The following is a 19,498-nucleotide window of genomic DNA, read 5'->3' on the forward strand; positions in this document are numbered from 1 at the left end:
AATTTATATTAATTTTTTAGGAGTTGGATGTTGGGTTATTAGGGGTTAATGTAGGGAGTTTTGTAAAATGTATGTTATGCAATTATACTTTTTTTAATTTAAGTAAAATTATTAAAAAAATATTTTTAAAATTTAAATTTGTTTTCAACTAAATATGCTGTTTAGTGTCCTGTATCTTCCCTGACTTTAATTTAACTGGAGTGGGAATAGTAAATTATATATTGTCAGTGTCCAGCACCTTCCCTGACTTTTACCCAACTGGAGTTGGAATAGTAAATTATATATGGTCAGTGTCCAGCACCTTCCCTGACTTTCACCTAACTGGAGTGGGAATAGTAAAATATTTATGGTCAGTGTCCAGCACCTTCCCTGACTTTAACTTAACTGAAGTGGGATTATATATGGTTAGTGTCAACTATCTTTTGTTATTTTTAGTTAAGTGTTTTGGAAATAAAAAATAATATATATTTACGTAGAACATTTTTAAAAAGTTTTTATTAACTTCCATGACATTTTAATAATGTGTTCATTTTATTTATTTTGGTATTTGTATAAATAATGTAATATGTATAATTACAATATATAGAATAATATAATTTTATATTATGTGTAAATATTATGTGCTTTTATTATATTACTTAAGTGTATTTTATAGTTTAGTGAGAAGATAATTATTTTTTAATTTATGTATTAAAATTATACTTGTAGATTTAAAAAGTAAAATATTATATATTAATACATACATATTTAAATAAAACAAGTTTTTTTTGGAAAACAAAATTTATTTTTGGAGAAGTAAGTAGAGAGGAATAGTTTCAACTTTTTTTATTTACAGTATGGATTATACATTAGTCAAAATCCAGAAAATATGAACATATTAATTCATTCATGTTGAAGTTAAAGCTAAACAATATTTGATAACATTATAATTTTTAATAACATATGTATTTATAATGATTCAAATGATTAAAAAAACATATATATATATATGTATTTTAAATTTATAACAGATTTTGAAATCAAATATTACATTTTTTGAATACATTTTTATTTGTTAACATAAATATATTCAGTATATTTCACATTAGAAAAATGTTGCAACAGTATGATGTTGTTATTCACAATAATTAACAGTTTGAGAAAAACAATTGTTATTGTATTTAATGAAACATTTAATTAATAATATTAATATATAAAATATATTGATATTATTAATTATTACATTGTTTTATTGTATAAACATATTTTTTGAAACAGGTAAGTTTTGTTACAATTTTTAAATGCTTGATATGTATTTTGTACAATTTTTGTATAAATAAAAAAATACATTAATAATAATTGAGATTAATTTGTAATTAATTATTATTATTAATTTACAAAGGATAATTAATTACACAGTAATTTTTAAACAGAAAATATATATGTAACATTTACAGTTAAGTATAATCCATGTTTTTCATTTTTATCATTTATTTTAATACATTGAAGCAGCCATTTCTATTTTACTGGGACTACTTTCTAACCGCGTAATGTTATTTTTCTTCATTCACGACTGGAGAAGCTTGCGGTTGAAAGCTATGTCGCGTTGAGCAAGGTAAGGTGAATTTTAAGTATTATATGTTAGAAAACAGTTATGTTTAAGTGTAGTTAGGAGGTTTGTAGTGTACTTTCTGTTATCTGGTTGTGTTTTTGGTGTATTTTAAGTGTAAGTAATGTTTTACGGAGGTGACGTGAGTTAGTGTTTTAGGCCTAGTGTATATAGTTCATTATGGTATTAAATATGTGTTGTTTTTATGTTTTCAATTGATGTTATTCTATTTAATGAATGTTATTGGGGTTTTTGTGTGGGTGGGTATGTTTTTCGATATTTTTTGCAGGTTCCTGTTAATCGCCGTTATGTTCGGGAGAAGGATGCATTTTTTTTAAAAAGAAAAGTATGAATTAGTTGATTAAACTAATATTGTTACACTTTCTTTCATTTTTCGTGATTTCCTGGAGGGATTATTTACTTTTTAAAATCTTTTTCGGGTTTTGAATTTATGTTGAAGAGGAAGGTGCATTTTTTTAAATAAAAGTGTGCATGTATTGCTTTACTTAATAAAGTTATCACACTTTTTTGGAGGGGATTTCTTGGAGCGCTTTTTTACTATTTTTACATTTATTCAGGTTTTTGAGGGTTTTGATATATTGGATTTTTCGTGGATCGATTTTTATTGGTGATATTGCATTTTTGCATTTTGTTTCTGGGCATTTTTTGCAAATATCGTGGATTACCAGTCCAATGTAAAGATCATTGCTTGTTGGACTATATCTTCTACTGCTACATGAGTTGTAAGTTTATTTCTTTTAAATTATTTGGGTGGGAAATGTTTTAAATGGATGTGATGTATATTATATTTTGAAAAATATTTTATAATTGTACATATTTATTTAGTTTATTAAATAAAATATGTATGACAATTATAGATCATTTTTGAAAATATAATATTTATTTATGTTTGTCAACTGATTATTTTGTACATTACTGTTTATTTTTATTTGTGGATAGGTAATTTATAGGATGCTTTTGGCTATTAGAGATAGATAGTCTAGGCCTCTTGTTGATGGGTATAGGGTAACCTGACTTTGTAGTAGTTGAAACATTTGTTTAGTTTGTTTTGTTAATTTAGGAGCAATTTGAGTTACAGATTGTTCCGTGCGTAACTCTTGATAGCTTTGTTCTTTTTGTATAGATTGGATTAGTTTTTGTAGGGTAGGTTTCCCTCTTCTTGTAGTTGCTTGGAAGGCATTATGCCATCCTTCAACACTATTATTTGTTTTGGCTTCTTTGCTTAGTGTACTTAGGTACACATTCCACCAAGGAATGTGGAACTTTGGTTGCCTTCTATATCCAGATCGGTGCAGTCTTCCCACCCATGTGTCCTCAAAGTAGTCTAGGAGTGATGCCAATTTGTCTTCATTCCTTTTGTAATAGGGGCTGTCTATTAGAATACTGTAGTATTCTGCTACGTCGGTCACAGGTACATATGCTAGTGCTATTAGCTTTTTAACCTGGTAGGCAAAAGTGCTATCTGTAGCATATTGTACACTTAGGGCCTGACTCTGATGCGGTTAGGAAAGCATTCCCACCTAGGGCCTGATTCTGATGCGGTTAGGACGGCCTCCTGATGGCACTTTCTCCTTCCAAATCGGATCGGGAACATGTCTTCCCGACCCAGGGCCCAATTATGATGCGGTTAGGAACATATGCTCCCATTGAAGTCAATGGCAGTCCAACCAAATGGTATCTGGAAGCATCCGGATGCATCGTACTCCGTCAGTTGGACTCTCTCGATCCGAGTGGGTCGGAAACCATTTCCAACCTGATTCGGTCGGGAAGCTTTCCAACCTGCATTAGAATCAGGCCCTTAGGGCTCCATTAGGATGGCGGGCGGACTTAGTCTGCCCGCCATCCTATCGGTCATTGGGACCGCCCACCATAAGGGCGGGGGTCCCGTGGGGGGTATTAAGATGCGCCCGCGACTGTGGCGGGCGCATTCTGCATTTTCAGCATTGTGGCGGGCTAAAAATGCACAAATGCATTTGCATTAACAAAGCGGCAGGCACCGCGCGGTGCCTGCCGCTTTGTTAATGCAAATGCAGGGGGTACCACAGGTACCCCCTGTGTGCACCCCCCACCTCTCCTTCACTCTGGGGGCCTACAGGGGGCCCCTGAAGTGAAGACCGCATGCCTTACCGTGGCGGCATCTCCGCCACGGAAAGGCATCTGTTCCGGCCCATCCTAATATGGCTGGCGGTGTCTATTAGACACCACCACCATATTAGGTCTTTCCGTCCACCGCGTTCCCCCCGCCATACTAATATGGCGGGGGGTCATTTATGTGAGGATGGCGGGTGGATTGCCCCCGCCAGGCCGGCGGTGGCTACCGCCAGCCTGGCGGGGGCAATCCGCCAGGCATCCTAATGGGCCCCTTAGAGTTGATTTTTGGAGATGTCTCCACAGACTCTGGTTAAAATGATAATAGCAACCCTGGATTGCTGTGTGTGGAAACGTTTTTAGGATAGCGTTCATCATTGCCAATTCGAAATCAATAAATATTTTTTGTGGGAAATAATTATTGGTTTCTTGTTTTATTTGATTTAGTATATATATATAGGTATTTTATTGTTTATTTGGTAATAGGCAGTAGATAAATGGTATGTTAGAATGTTGGTACAATCCATGCACTGTGTACAGCTGGTTAAATGTTTTGGACAGTTTTTGAAAGTTCCATCCATCATCCAGCTGTGACATTGCTGTAATTTAATTAAATTGTTTGCAGTAGCAAACATAATTATTCTGTTATTAGGGCATTTGTTGTCAAAAAGAATAAATTATTCCTGAGGACGCGATTCGTACGGTCCACGTCAGGTAAGGGCGATTCGTACGGAAAAGCACACATTCACATACACACCGTACGGTGCGTACACCCCATGATTGCAGGGGTACGGTTCGTACCCCTGTGATCATGGGGTGTACGCACCGTACCCCACGATCGTAGGGTGTACGCACCGTACACCCAGCGAACATGGGGTACAGTGTATACACCCTGAGATTGCAGGGTACGGTGCGTACACCCCATGATCGCAGTGGTACGCACCATACCCCTGCGATCATGGGGTGTACGCACCGTACCCAGGGGGGGGCGTTCCGTACCTGTTTCGGGGCAAACCCTGCTATTACGGTTGTTTTCAGCTTCTGAAGATAAAGGGTCGTAAGGAGCGTACCCGACACCCGACACCAATCGTACTTGCTGGGTCGGAAAAACCAGCCGTAAACCGTACAGATGTCACGTACAGCGGTTTCCGAGGGAGAATCGTACGGGGATTTGATTCGTACGGTCTCTGTACGATTCGTACGGAGTCCAGCTCCTGGTACGAATCGTACTTCGCTGTACGTACGGGGGACGTTGCAGGGTACGAATCGTACGGGAACAACGCTCCGAACGGCTATTCGGAGTGTTTTTTCCCGAATCGGAATCGACCCCTTAGTTATTGTATTCTTTTGTGTATTTTTGATAGGGTTTTCAGAGGGAAAGCTAATTTGGAGTTAGCATTTTAGGGTGTTTTAATAATTGAAAAATATATACTTACTAGTTGAATTTGTGGAGTTGTTTAGTCTGAAGAAGTAAATTTTAGATGTTTTTCAAGTTTTCGGAAGAGGAGATAGAAAGCAAATAAAATATGTATTAGAGATTTTAGTTTAATAATTGTTGTTGGTGTGTTATAGAAATTTTAAATATACTTACATTTATTTATATTTCACTGGGGAAGATGTAGAAATTATTGTGCTCTGTTTAGGAGATGTCTGTAGAGGAGATATGAATGGAATAAAATTAAGGTTACTAAATTGATCTTATAAATAGTTTTAGTTCTAGGCTAATATTTTTCTTATATTTTAAGAAAAGTTTAACTTACTTTGGGTAGTTCTGCAATATTTATTTTTTGAAGAATTATTCTTTCAGGAAACAGTTGGGCAGAGTTTCACCTTCTTCTTTCGTTTAAGTTAGAAGTTTAAAATAGATGCAAACATTTCGTTCTTTTATACTGTTTATTTAATTAGTTGCTTCATTTTATTGGTTTACTGTGAAATGTGAGAATTTCATTGGTTGTTTTGTATTTTTTTTAAATGTTGTGGCTGTTTGTTTTTATATAAGGGAAACACTAGTTGGTAGTTAATTAGTTGAAAAATTGTTCTTTTTGTTTTTCTCTTACATTTTTTTATGTTCTTTTATTTCTTATATTCTGCAAGTATTATAATTGTGAACTGTTTTTTTTAAAGATTATAATTATTTTCTGTGTGACAGTTTAATTTTTATATGTATATGGATTAGTAAGTTATTATTTTATGTTATTTAATTGTTTTAAAACGTATTATAATACAAATATCCTTGGTTTCGTTAGAGCTATATTTTATTTGCCTATTTTTACATAGTCGATATTGTCAGAAAATCGATGTTAGTGTCATCTATATTTTTGCTTTCGATGTTTTTGTTAGTTTGTATTTGTTTTACTGTTTAACGATATTTTGTTTTACTATATTTATTGACTCGATATTGTGTGTTACAATATTTTGTACTCGATATTTTTGTATTTTTTTAAATAAGTATTATGATTCGATATTATTTTAGTCGATATTTTGACGCCGATATTTAGTGTATTCTATATTTTAGTTGTCGATATTATGCCAGTGATCCTAGTGGGCTGGCTAAGTCAGTATAGGTCATGGCCAGGGTTGAGGTGAGTTAGCAGACGACCACAAAAGAGTGTATTCATGCTTTAGTAGAACTTAGCATGTGACATTTACAAATGTAGGGGCATATTAGCAAGCTGAAGTATCGCCGCTTTTCGGCGAATTGTGCAGAGAAAGCGGCGATACTTCCAGTGCCCTATTAACAAGGGCATGCTAACGCCTGCCTCAAGCCCACTTTGCATGTCAGCGAGAAACATCGCTAATGACATGCAAAGTGGGCGTTCCCACGTCCAACCACATGTAAAATGTGGTTGGAGGTGGGAACACCCTATTACCAAGGCAGGCGTTGGGAGAAGAAGAACTGCGATAAACTAATTTATCGCAGGTCTCCCAACGCCTGCTCTGACCAAGTGTTAAGGCATTGATACCATGGGGGTGTGGATCATAACGCTGAATCCACCCCCCCATATTATCACGGCTCACATTAGCGCATGAAAACAATGTTGTTTTCATGCGCTAATGTTCCATATCCCCGACTATCGCCAGATTTAATTTCGCCTACGTGTTTCGCATTGATAATTACGCGCTATTACGGCGAAAAAATCCGTCGATAGCCGGCGATATGGAAATGTGCGATGTGCGTTATATAACGCACATCTAGATGATATGCCCCGTAGTGTCTTGACTCTTAATGAATGTTTGTGCTAGGTGTCAACAAAATGTGTATCAACCATACATATATCCTTAAACCTCCAGTTACAAGCTGTTTCTACATCTATTGCATCCATACTGGTCAACGCCCATCAGAAGACAGCCATTTGGAGAGCCATCGCTCAGAAGGTGCGGACCCTGGGGGTCTTCGACTAGTGTAGTGACCATTGCAGGAGGATGTGGGAGGACCTGAGGCTCTGGACCCGGAAGATCATGGGGGTCCAGCTGAGGAAGTCCTCCCATTGTGGAAGGGGCACGTGCCGAACCCTGACCTCCCCTAATGGCCTGCATACTGGTGGTAGCCTACCCAGAGCTTGATGAGCAGTTAAGGGCCCAGCAGCAGCTTCAAGGCGGTGAGGCTTGGCTAGAGTCATACATGTTACTTTGCCAACTTTGTGTGTTACAGGCACGCATTTCCCAATCAATATTGGTGGTGGTCCATGTGGCACACACACACAGTCATTGTTTGTGTAGGTCTGATAGTAGGTGCCTGCTACTATTAGACTTTTCATGTAGTGGACATATGATATAATTTGGAGTCCAAAGTCTCATCTGTGTATAACGAGCATTTGCATGTAACATGATATTTTCCACAACATTAATTGATGGTACATTGGTCTTTAAATTGACCTTCATGACATCATGATGTGCTATGAGAAATAGGTAGATCTGTCGAACTCTTGGCCTTGTGTGAGGATTGTGTAAATCTCAAAATTGAATCCATCCTATTTGGTTACATCATTTTACAATGGTGTACTACAAGTGCCAAAGTATGCAAGGGGATCAACTAACATAAGGATGGAGTGCAGGCAACTCCATCAATGCATTTGGGCCTGTCTGGGGTTATGGCATGACTGGAACCCCCTCCCAAAGTCCCAGAAACCTCTCCCAAAGCCCAACCCATCCCTTCCACATTCCACTCCACTCTTGAGAAACCAGATCCCCACCCAACTACACCCAGCCCAAAAACCAAAAAGAAAAAAATAACCCTTTCGAAGTCCAACCCATCCCTTCCACATCCTACTCCACCCAGGAGAAACTGAATCCCCACCCCACTGAACACAGCCCAAATTCCCAAAAACCTAGGAAATCACCTCCCAAAATAAAAACCCACCCCTACCTAAACCCCAGCCCCTCACCAGCCAAGTACCATCTTCGGGGTACCTGCTATGCCCAATGGATGCCACTTTGTGAGGAGGTTCCCTGGCAGTGTCAGTAAGGGCAAGTTTGGTGGCACAGCATTGCAGTTTGGCATATGGATCCACAATGGACTGGCTATTGGCCTCTGTTTTACTTCCTGCTGTTACATCCTGTCATTAAAATCTTTTCATAGTTTTGAAGATATTGGTCCGGCCATTATTTTTCTAACTATTTGATGTTCTTGTATAGTTTGCGATGCATGATTACAGTTGTGTTTGTTTCATCACTAATTGTTGATCCAGTTGAAGTGGTTAGTAGGATGTGAACTTGGACCTAGTGCTGAAGGTACACAGGACAAGGGGAAATGTTGAATGGATGTCTATGTGGGATTAAATTCAAATGGGGCAGACGTTACATTGGCTGACATGTTATATGGTAAGTATTTCAGCTGGGCCTGGCCACTGTCACCGTTATATTGCACTTCTCTCTATAATGTAGGTTGGATATGTGTTGTTGTGTTCAAGTTGTATATTTGTTTATCCACACTTGGAGCGTGTTAAATTGTCAGACCTTTGTGGAGTTTTGTATGGACATGTGTCAATTTTCCTGTTTGTACCTTACACCTAATTTCGGTAGATGTGTGACAAATGCTGTTCGCCTTCATGACTTGCACTTACACATTACCTACATATGCATGGCACTTCAGTATGCTATTGGTTGTCCCTGATAACCTTCAATTCACAGGTCCTGTGCACATTGAGCTTTTCAGGCATGTGCAAAATGTACTTTGCCCCATCCTTTCAGGGATCCCCCTGATATAGGAATGCCTATTCTGCAGAGAGTGTTTCCATTGTGCCCTTAGAATGCTTCTCACACTACTTCTTTGTAATCCCATTTACTGACATTGCCTTTTCATGTGGGTGATGGGTGAGAGTCCAATTCAGAATTGGAGCAGAGAAGGTGTGTTTTACTTTAATGACAAATACATACAGATGCATCTTTGACATCAAAATAGGACCTGGGATGTGTGCAATGTGACTATTTCATATAGATTAATAGGTTTGATATTGATGAGGATGTGCTGTTGAGTGGCCCAATTTAATGCACACATCACTATCACTGATTATGAGTAGTAAGCACATGTCCTTTTGTGTTCAGTGTGTCTGTGCAGTATCAGTGATTTGGCCAAGAAGGGCATCATACAGATGTATTTGGGATATACATGGATAACAATCCCAAACAGGGTCTCAGAAAATATGTTTGACCAAGGGACCCCATCACCCTTGCCTGGTCCATGGCGTTTTGCTGAGGAGTCTATGGAAACAGGTAGCAGTAGGACTTACAATTGGTTTCGTCCATGATGGTGTGGGTTTTGGACATGATCAAGCAGGTGCAGCAGTGGAGGGATATGTACAATCGGTTCAATGGCTGCACAGGATGTGCAGACGTGAGTTTTGGCCTTTTATCTCTCCCTTTCCGTCTCCTTAAATGTGGTAGTTGGGCCACCATGTTCAAGCCGTCTTTAAGGCAACTCAGAATTGACTGGTGGTTACATTGGCAGTCCGAGCCTCTGCCAGTCTCATTGACCTATTCCGATGCCGCCTCGGTTGGATTTGCCTTGCAGTGGCGTTGGGACCACAGTGGTCGGTTGTCTATGTAATTGCATGTCTCCACAGCGATTTTGGGACTGCCAAACTTGTAATCCAGCCCTTAGTACAGATTTCTGTAGGTGACGCCATATACTTTGATTAAAATGGTAGTGATGTTCCTGTATTTTTTTTTTTACAGTGTTTTATATACCGCAAACTTAACCTGAAGGTATTGGGTATCGGAGCGCTTTACATACCACCAGTTGCGTTAAATGAGGACACATTCATTTTTTTGTTAGGTACAGGGAGATTAAGGGCCAGATGTAGGTAGCCCAATACTGGTCGGTAACGGACGAAATTACCGAATTTCGTTGTTACCGACCGGTATTGGGCTTTTGAGATGTAGGAGCCCAAAAAAGACCGATTCGGTAAATACGAATCGGTAAATTCCAAATCGGTATTTACCGAATCGGTATTTACCAATTTGGTATTTACCGAATCGGTAGATGATATGTAGCAAGCACATCTAAGAGTGCTCATGTGTATCAAGGATTCGGTATTTACCACCAACTAATAGTTGGTGGTAAATATCGAAAACCTTAAAAAAAGCAATGTTGTGCTTTTTTCAACTTAGGGCATGTATGTGTGCCACATGTGCACCCATGCACTATACAGGGGTGCAACAGGGTGTCAATGTGACACCCTGTCACCCTTGTAAGTCTACCCCCTATTACCGATTCGGTATTTACCGAATTGTTAATTCTCATTCATTCCTATGGGCCTTCAGGCCCATAGGAATGAATGGGGAATACCGAATCAGTAAATACCGAATCGGTCTTTACCGAATTTTACAGATTCGGTATAATTTACCCAATCGTTAGCTACATATCATTTACCGATTCTAAAATACCGAATCAGTAAAATTCAGTATTTTAGAATCGGTAAATGATATTTATCTACATCTGGCCCCAAGTGATTTCCCAGAATCACAGGATGTTTAGCGTCGTTGCCGAGAGTCAAACCCAGTTCCCCAGATTGGAGGTCGACCGCCCTAGCCGTTAGGCCACGCAACACCCATGGAACAAGACACATTTCCTGATTGACGAGGAATCGTAAATCTGGAAATGTGTGTCAATGCTACGCCTCCCCATGGGAGGCATAGTGAGGCGCAACGAGGAGAAATGTTTTCATTTCTCCTGGGTTTTTCCTCTTTCAAAGTTTGCTGCATTCTACAACACGCACTGAAAGAGTAAAATGCCCGGAGTGATTGTTTATGCGCAGAAAGGTGTCCCTTCCTGCACAAAAACAATCTCCCCATGACGCAGGCATTCTTGCACCATGGTGCAAAGGTGCCTGCGACGGCGCAGGGCTGCAGTTTGTGCACCAGTGCAGGGTGAAGCACAGGAATCAACATACTATTCTAAATATGTCGCATTCATGTTCTTCGAAAGTGCCGCGGCGTGGCGCAGCCAAAGGGATTGCATTGCCACGATGCGGCACTTCCTTGTAGATCTGTGCCTAAGTGTCCTTCTAGCTTGATTAACCAACCGCCAATAAATACGATTTTTCACCTACTCAGCTGCAGCAGAGTTTGTGCCCACCCACTCCAGGCGTCTCTGGTGTTTTGTGAGTAGGGATCTCTGAGAATAGAACAACTGAATTACTCAGATTCTACTGTTAAATAAGTACCCAGCCAACATTGGTGGCGCCATGTTGGGTAGCTCCTATAACAATTATGCAGAATCTGCGTGTTTGGTCAGCATACACTGTAGGATTGGTGCCAGGCTAACTCTGAACACCCCCACTGGGTATTGTGGCCATTTGTACCAACTAGCTCACAGTGCCACTAGAATCTCCTGTTACCAAGGAGAGAATAGTTCTTGGCAGCCATCGAACATGACTACCCTGATCCCTCAGGAACCGTGGAAACAATATACTACTTTTCGCTTAGTCACTCATGCCTACTTAGACTGTCTCAGAGATGTACACAGAATAAACTGTCTGGGCGTTTTCAATAAGTATTTATTGAACAGTTGTTATTCTGGTGTAGAATAGGTGAGCTGCAACAACCGTTAGACAGTTTAAGATATAAATGATTAGCACTAGCAGTACTATAAAGGTAAATGGATGGTATAGCTCTACCATCTTACAATAAACATGAAGACATATGAGTTACAAAAACACATGATAAAAAGATGCGTACTCCTGCGATGCTTCCCTAACTAGATGTACCTAAATGTACCTAGCATGTGTATAGGTGTTAAGCCAATAATCCCTCTAGGATAAAGTCAACCCCATTACCTGAAGTGAGATACTGTGGGACCCCGTCTTGGTCTCGAGTTGGACACCCCGCAAAGGTTCTTAGACCACTGCAAGCTGTAGTGTCTACATGTAGAAACCTCAGTGTCCCATGTCATTGTGTCGGCCAGGAAGTCTCTGTCTCCTCTTCCCTATCTTAGCAAGATGTGATGTATATATACCCATAGGTCTCCCCAGGAGTCCTACCTCACTGTATTACTGTGTTGGCATAAGGATGACGTCGGGAATGAACTTTATACATAGATATTATACAGGAGATGGTCGTCCTGCTGTGCTTTCAAGAATCCTCATGCATAATGTATGGTTCAGAAAGCAGTGTCGTATCTAGGTAAAATGTCAGTCCCTGTAAACCGTTATAAGTGTAATGTTGGATAGAATATAGGTGAAGGTTAATGAAGTTACCAGGGCCTATATTATGGTATCTATATGGAACATAACATCAGTAATTATGCAACAACAATAGTTTAGCAGTATTCTTTATTCTCCCTCTCAAGAAATCAAGTGTTATTTTAGCAACGTATGAACATTGGATGGGTAAATGGATTTCAAATGCTAGTCCTCTTAAATGTTCACTTATTTCGGTGTGGAGTATGCAGGACCATTGTACCCATAAGGAGCATTATGGAAATATCTTGCATGAAGACTGTTAGATGACACTTTGATGACAGCTTTGCCTGATTGGCTATGTAATCGAGATTGTAGCACTTTGGCATAACGCTCAAGTTGACTGTGCTTCACGTCTTAACATTGTCTTACTTAGTTGGGACAAGTGCATTAATTATGTTGACTCCTCCCCGGGCTAGACTCTGGAGAGTATTGAAAGACATGTGTTTGCCAGGCAACCTTTTAGATATTTAAATGAGACTTTATTCATCAAATGCAGCACAGGTCAGGTGGGGGGCATACGACCAAGTAACAGGAACCTTCCCAGTGCAACGAGGTGTGAGGCAGGGTTGTGTGTTAGCCTCCATGCTTTTTACTCTTTTTATAAATGGGGTGGTAGATTTTATTGATAGAAATGGATGTGATGCCCCAAACATCGGTGTAAGTAGAGTGCCTGCACTTCTCTTCACCGATGACCCTCTTTTAATTTCTAAATCTCCTTAGGGTTTGCAACAACTTTTTAATTGATTTTACAAGATTCGGTGGCGAAAGGGGTTTGTTGTATAATTAGGCGAAAATAAAGTATATGATTTTTAACAGGGGTATGGTAAAACTATCCAAAAGACCTGTATTGGCTGGTGAAACTCAACTGGAGCAAGCTGAAGCTTTTGATTATTTAGGTATCCACCTGACTCCATCAATTAATTAGTGTGCCTACATCGAGAAAGCAAAACATCAACTAATCCACCAGTGTGCCCATATTAGCAAAATTCACAAGAAGACCGTCTCCCGTCAAATTGCTCCGGCACTTGAAATTTACAACATCGGGGGGGGGCTCTCTATGGCGGAGAACTGTGGGGTATGGGTAGTTCCATCTGCCTTTATGTCATTAAAAACCTTTTTTTAAGGTCTCTGGGGGATCTCCCATCTAGCTCCCCCCTGATACCTCTGTATCTGGACCTTGCCCATAAACAATTGGCACACAAGCTGAATTATAAACTCTTGATGTTTTAGTATAGGCTATGGACTGTGGATGAAGTAGAAACTTACAGAGAAGCTTTGTCTGACCATTTAAAATTTCCCAGGGCCACGTCAATTAGGTGGTTTACGTCTTTAACCGCATGCGTGCGGCACGAATTCCCCGCCCATGCTGACTCCGCCTTGCGCGGGCGGAGTCATGACGGAACGGTTCCGTCATCAGCACAGCTCAACCGACGCTCATGACGGAACCGTTCCGTCATCAGCATCGAAGGGGTTAAGGGCACTGTTAGGGAGGTTGGGAATGGAGACGTTCTGGTACGACCCGGAAAGCATGACCCAAGTACTAAGGGCAAAGCTTAAAGAACTGTATTGGGAAAAAAACGCTTGTAAATGTTTTGACAAAACCAGCGACCAGCTTGTCTACTGGTTTTTTCAAATTTCAAATGTGTTTCCTATTTTGAGCCCAGTATTGACGACATTGTCCCCCCGCCCCCCGGCATGTAAATTGTTCTTACTGTTCCGCTGTAAGACCTTACCAACCAAACTGTTCTGTTTTAAATGGTCTCAAAATGTTTTCACTGATGATCTGTGTTCTATGTGTAAATCCTGCCCAGAATCTATAGTCCACTTACTCTTCTTTTGTCCTCATTATTCATCCCTGAGGAAAAAATAGATTTTTCCATTGTGTAGATTGGCAGGCTCACTATCTCAAGGTGCTACGAATTCTGTGTACTGATACACGAAGAGTACTGGTGTGTGGCCTCTCGAGATTGTGTTATGCACTGTGGATCAGGCGTGGGAAATCACTTGCATGAAGCATTTTTATCTTTTTTAAACTTCTTGTACCATGCATTTGTAAACTATTTTATACTCATGTTGTTTTTATATTTATCTACCAATGTCTATTTTATTGCTCTGTGCTACGCGCTTTTATGATCGTTGTGATCAAAATAAAGTTTTTGATGATGATTATGATTCCTCCTTTATTTTAACAATGAATGAGGCCTAGATAGTGCACAACTTTGTCACCTTCAATTTCTTAAACACTTCTGTTACCTGAAGCCTTGAGTGCCCTAGGCGGTACTGGCACATTACTATCCTGTGAAAATGTTTATACTAGGAAGGCTGCAATAGATTACTTCAAACTTTTGTATGTGTTTTCTATATTTTAGAGTCCAGTTAATATGACAAATTTGGTGATATTCTGAAAAGAAGGCCTGCCCCAGTGAAGGATGATTAATGGCAAGCATGGGGACCCTCATTTCTCACCCATTCTGACTGAATTGAATACATATTATGATACTTTGTCATTAATATTTGAGACAGATTACCCATTTACCACAGGTTGTGGTGGAGGAAATGTCAGAGGAAGATGACTGTGATAATTGTTTGGACATTGAGCCGAACAAAAATCGTATGTTTCACAAGCTGCCTGAGGCAATAAAGTCAAAGCCAGGAGGTCCCTGCGGGTGAACACCTTCTCACTTGCACTGTGTGAAATGAGGGGCGCAAGGACTTATTTAATTATCTGTCCAACTGTGGTAGGATCAGCTACTGCACAACAAGCTGGAGGTCCCTCTAATATGTGTTTGCCGTGTAAGGTGTCCGATGTGTTTATTCCCATTGTATGATCTAAATAAACACAGTGCATCCACCTGCTGATTAGGCAGTCCAGGTACTGATGAGTAACTCCTCACAAATGAAGATTTTGTGCCATCTTTCCTTTATTGCGTTATGTACCTGGCATGGGGTGCATCCAGTAGTCTCAAATGGGACAACCCTATTGTAGGCACTTGTTTAGAGAGATTATAACCTCCCAGACCGTTTAGAGATGGTTGTGTCACACTGAGCCCTAGTGGAGTACTGGAGACTGAGGTAAGTATGTGACTTGAGTACTCTAAGTTATTTCTTTTACCAGGTTTCATAGGCTACCCTGCAACATAATCTCTTCAACCTGGGTGCACCCTCTGGGTAGGCGAATGGTGAACTGCCTCACTGACAATCCGGTGCATATCTCTGTATCGCAATGAGGATACACTTCTTCCTGATCCCTAACAAGGGCCCAGTTTATACATTGGCTGTATGCATACCCTGTTGTAATAGCAACAGAATGCGTACTCCTGCCATGATAATGGTCTGCCCGCCTGATTTAGATGCAGGCAAATCATAGGTTTAAACCCAAGGCGACTACACCATCTTCACCCTGATTAAACCCCACCGTCGGTGAGACAAAAAATCAAAATGAGATCTGGATTAATAGTCAGAAAACTGCGCACTGATTGAAAACCATAACTATGATGTGGGAATGCCAGTAAAAGTCCCAGCCAATAGCAATTGCCCGGGGTGCATTCCAGTCAATAATTGTTCAATGACTATGCCACTTCAGACTAGCCATACACAATCATCCTTGTTACTGTGCCAATATAAGCAGTCCAGTCTGAGTTGCTTGGCCACCTTCTGTCTGAGCAGGTAAACAAGCAGCCCCAGACTGTACTTGCTAAAGTGTTCAATGCTCCTGTTACATCTACAGTTCTGTTCCGATTAAATGCTTTGTTCATATAATGGTATATGAATAACCACAAGAGGAATTTGCTGAAGAAAGTAATATGTTCAAAACAATGTTTTATAATCCGTTTTTTTCTGTTCCTCTTGAAACTTTTATGAACACAATGGTCCTTGCAAGACACATAGGGGGTCATTATGATGGCGGATTTTCCGCATACTCCGGGCCGGCGGAAGCCACCGCCGGCCCGGAGTATGCGGGAAATCCGCCGAGGAGGCCTGAAAGACCCACCGCCAAATCAGGATGGCTGGTGGGTCTCACAATGTGTCCGCCGCTTTTCCGCCGCGGTCGGAAGGCGACCACGGCGGAAAAGCACTAACATGGCTGGCGGTGTCTATCAGACACCGCCAGCCATATTAGGATGTAGGGAAAGTAATGCTTTTCCGCGGCGGCTTTTCCGCCATGGAAAAGCATACGGACAATCACTTTGGGGGCCTGTTGCAGGCCCCCTGGGTGAAGGTTGCGTGGGGGGTGCACATGGGGGGTACCTATGGTACCACCCTGCCTTTGCGTGCACGAAGCGGCAGGCACAGCGCGGTGCCTGCCGCTTTGTGCATGCAAATGCACAGCTTTCGTTTTTTACATTGCGGCGGGTGCTGCTTGAAGCAGCACCCGCCGCAATGTAAAACGTACAGGATGTGACCGCCAGGGTGGCGGTCACATCCTAATTGCCATGGAGGGACCGCCGCTGCCCATGCGGACGGTCCCTCCTACTCAGGGGTGGCGGACGGATGCAAGTCCGTCCGCCATCCTAATCGGCCCCATGGTTTCCTGAAGTTCTAAATACGAAGGTTGCGTTAGCCATATATCTTGGTCAGTGCCAGTCTTGCTACACTGAACTCAGACTCCAGCTCTGATAAGTATTGCTTTGAGTATTCAACAATTATTGGCAAGGGATCAATTCCCAACCACCCTCGGGAAACATGGCGGCCGCTTAGTTCGCGGTCGCAGAGGCTCCTGATTTACGGAGGAAACTATGCAGATTTAGTGGAGAAACAACCCACAGCTTTTAAAGCGGATGTCTTTTGTCCACTGAGGAAGATGTGGAGATGTAGGAGAGCGTTCGTTTTTCCAGCACGAAATGTAAAATGTTAAAGGTAGCTTCTTACTGGTTTATTTTTTCCTTTGGGCGGTTGGTGTGTGGGTTTTCCTTCTTCGGGTTGCTCCCACACCTGTGTTACTGGCCTGGAGGAGGAGGTGGAGTCGAGACGGAGGCGCGGTGAGACGTCAGGGAGCGAGGGAGCGGACGTGTTTGAAGGCGGGATTGGGATTGGGATTGGGATTATGATTGGAGCCCTGCGTCCCTCTAGCTCGAACAATCTGCAGGTTTCCTTGATCCTGGAAGCTGCTCGGGAGCTCGGCAGGTGGTGGGAGGCGTTGATGCAGCAGGCTAGCAATGGAGGCACCCACAAAGCACAGGGCAAAGGTGGGCAGGTACTGGCCAAAGAGAAAGTAGTTATAGGAGTCAAAGGAGTTAGAACTGGGGCTATAATTGATGTTAAAGATGTTTCTAGTGCTTCTTTGGTAATGGAGGGGAGCGTATATGGGAGTCTAAGCACATTTGGTCCCCATTTAGTTGAACAAGTGGAAGGAGCAGTGGGAACAAAAACGGAGCAGAATCGGTATCACCTGAAGAGCGGGCTAAGTCAGAACTGTATGAAGGGGGGACAGGGCCTTCTAAATTAAAAAGTGGAACAAAACATTCCCTTCCATCAAAACAAAGGGCCTCGGTCACAGGAGAGTGGGTAACCCTGGAGAAAAAGAGGAAATCCAAGGTGAATCGAGAGGCTCAAGCATTACATTTTGAGATTACTCCCTCTCTGAGAACTTTGTTCAAGGTAGCTCCTGAAACACGCCTATTAAAGAACCCCACCGTAGGTCCCCCGAGTTCAGCTTACAAAGAGAGACAGATATAGTTAGTAGTAATAGTAGTAATAGGTTTCAGGTCTTGGCAGGGCTCTCGGACTCTCTGGAATCTCAGAATTCCATCTCTGGAAGAATGGAGGCTCAACCTGCATAACTTCCTTCACAAGCCCAGCTGCAGGCAGCGATTCCCGTGATGTTGATTGAATCTTCCAATGGAGTATCTAAAGAGGGGGGAGACCTAAGTGCGACTGGTAGAGTTCAAGCTGAGAATGATTCCCTATTACAAGTACAGCCTCAACCACAAGCCCAGGCGCATTCAGTTGCGGAGTTGATATGTTTATTGACAGCCGAGATTAGAAACAGGTTGAAAACATCTGAGTTAAATCAGAAAGAAATCCGGTCTGTCTGCGAGAATTTAGAGAAAAAGCTAGATGATGTAGCTGAAAGAACTTCCCAGTTGGAGATCGGGATGAAAGATCTGGTATCACAGGTGGCGGTTAACACTAAGGAGGTCAGTGACCTCAGGGGCAATGAACAGCAATTGAAAGACAAAATAGAATCAATGGAAAACAACCAAAGAAAGGGTAATCTTCGGTTGCTTAAGGTTCCGGAAAGAGCCAAAGGAGAGGATGTAAAACATTTGTGATACATCTGATCAAGGAAGGGCTACAGGTAGAATGGACAGAAGAAGAACTAAATATGGATATACAGAGGGTCCATAGAGATCCATATAGAAGGAACGTCAATAAAGCCAAACCTAGGAAAATATTGGTAAATTTTCATACTCTGTCTCCGTCAGAAGCAGTCGCTCCCCTCGCTCCCTGCCTCCAGCAGCTGGTATCGTAGCGCTCTCTCTACATTGATTGTCTTGTGCTAATATTGTACTGGTGATTGCGCTCGCACTGCATTAAGTGCCTTCTGCTGAGATTGTGTTGATGATTACGCTCGCACTGCATAGTTTGTCTCGTGCTATTATTGTTTTGGTGATTGCACTCGCACTGCTTTGAGTGTCTTGTGCTGATATTACCGCATTGCGTAATTTAGCGTTACGCTATTTTTGCACAGCCCACATCGTGCCAATCAAAGTGTGCTGCATACTGTAGCGCTTGAGCTTATCTGTGCCTGATTGTGCCTGCGCCTCTGCCCACCCCAACCTCGTCCTGTTTAGTTTAGTTTTTGCTGCCATCTTGTTTGTTTGTGCCTTCCAGCCCGCCCCTCCACCCAGCTCCCGCCTCCCAGCTGACCCTCCCTCCCACAGGATACGTATAGACGATCACATACCCCACAGCGTCGTGACCGTCCTGACTCCGTCAGAAGCAGTCGCTCCCCTCGCTCCCTGCCTCCAGCAGCTGGTATCGTAGCGCTCTCTCTACATTGATTGTCTTGTGCTAATATTGTACTGGTGATTGTGCTCGCACTGCATTGAGTGCCTTGTGCTGAGATTGTGTTGGTGATTACGCTCGCACTGCATAGTTTGTCTCGTGCTATTATTGT

Source organism: Lissotriton helveticus, chromosome 3_1 (assembly GCF_964261635.1).
Source record: "Lissotriton helveticus chromosome 3_1, aLisHel1.1, whole genome shotgun sequence".
Classification (NCBI taxonomy): Eukaryota; Metazoa; Chordata; class Amphibia; order Caudata; family Salamandridae; genus Lissotriton; species Lissotriton helveticus.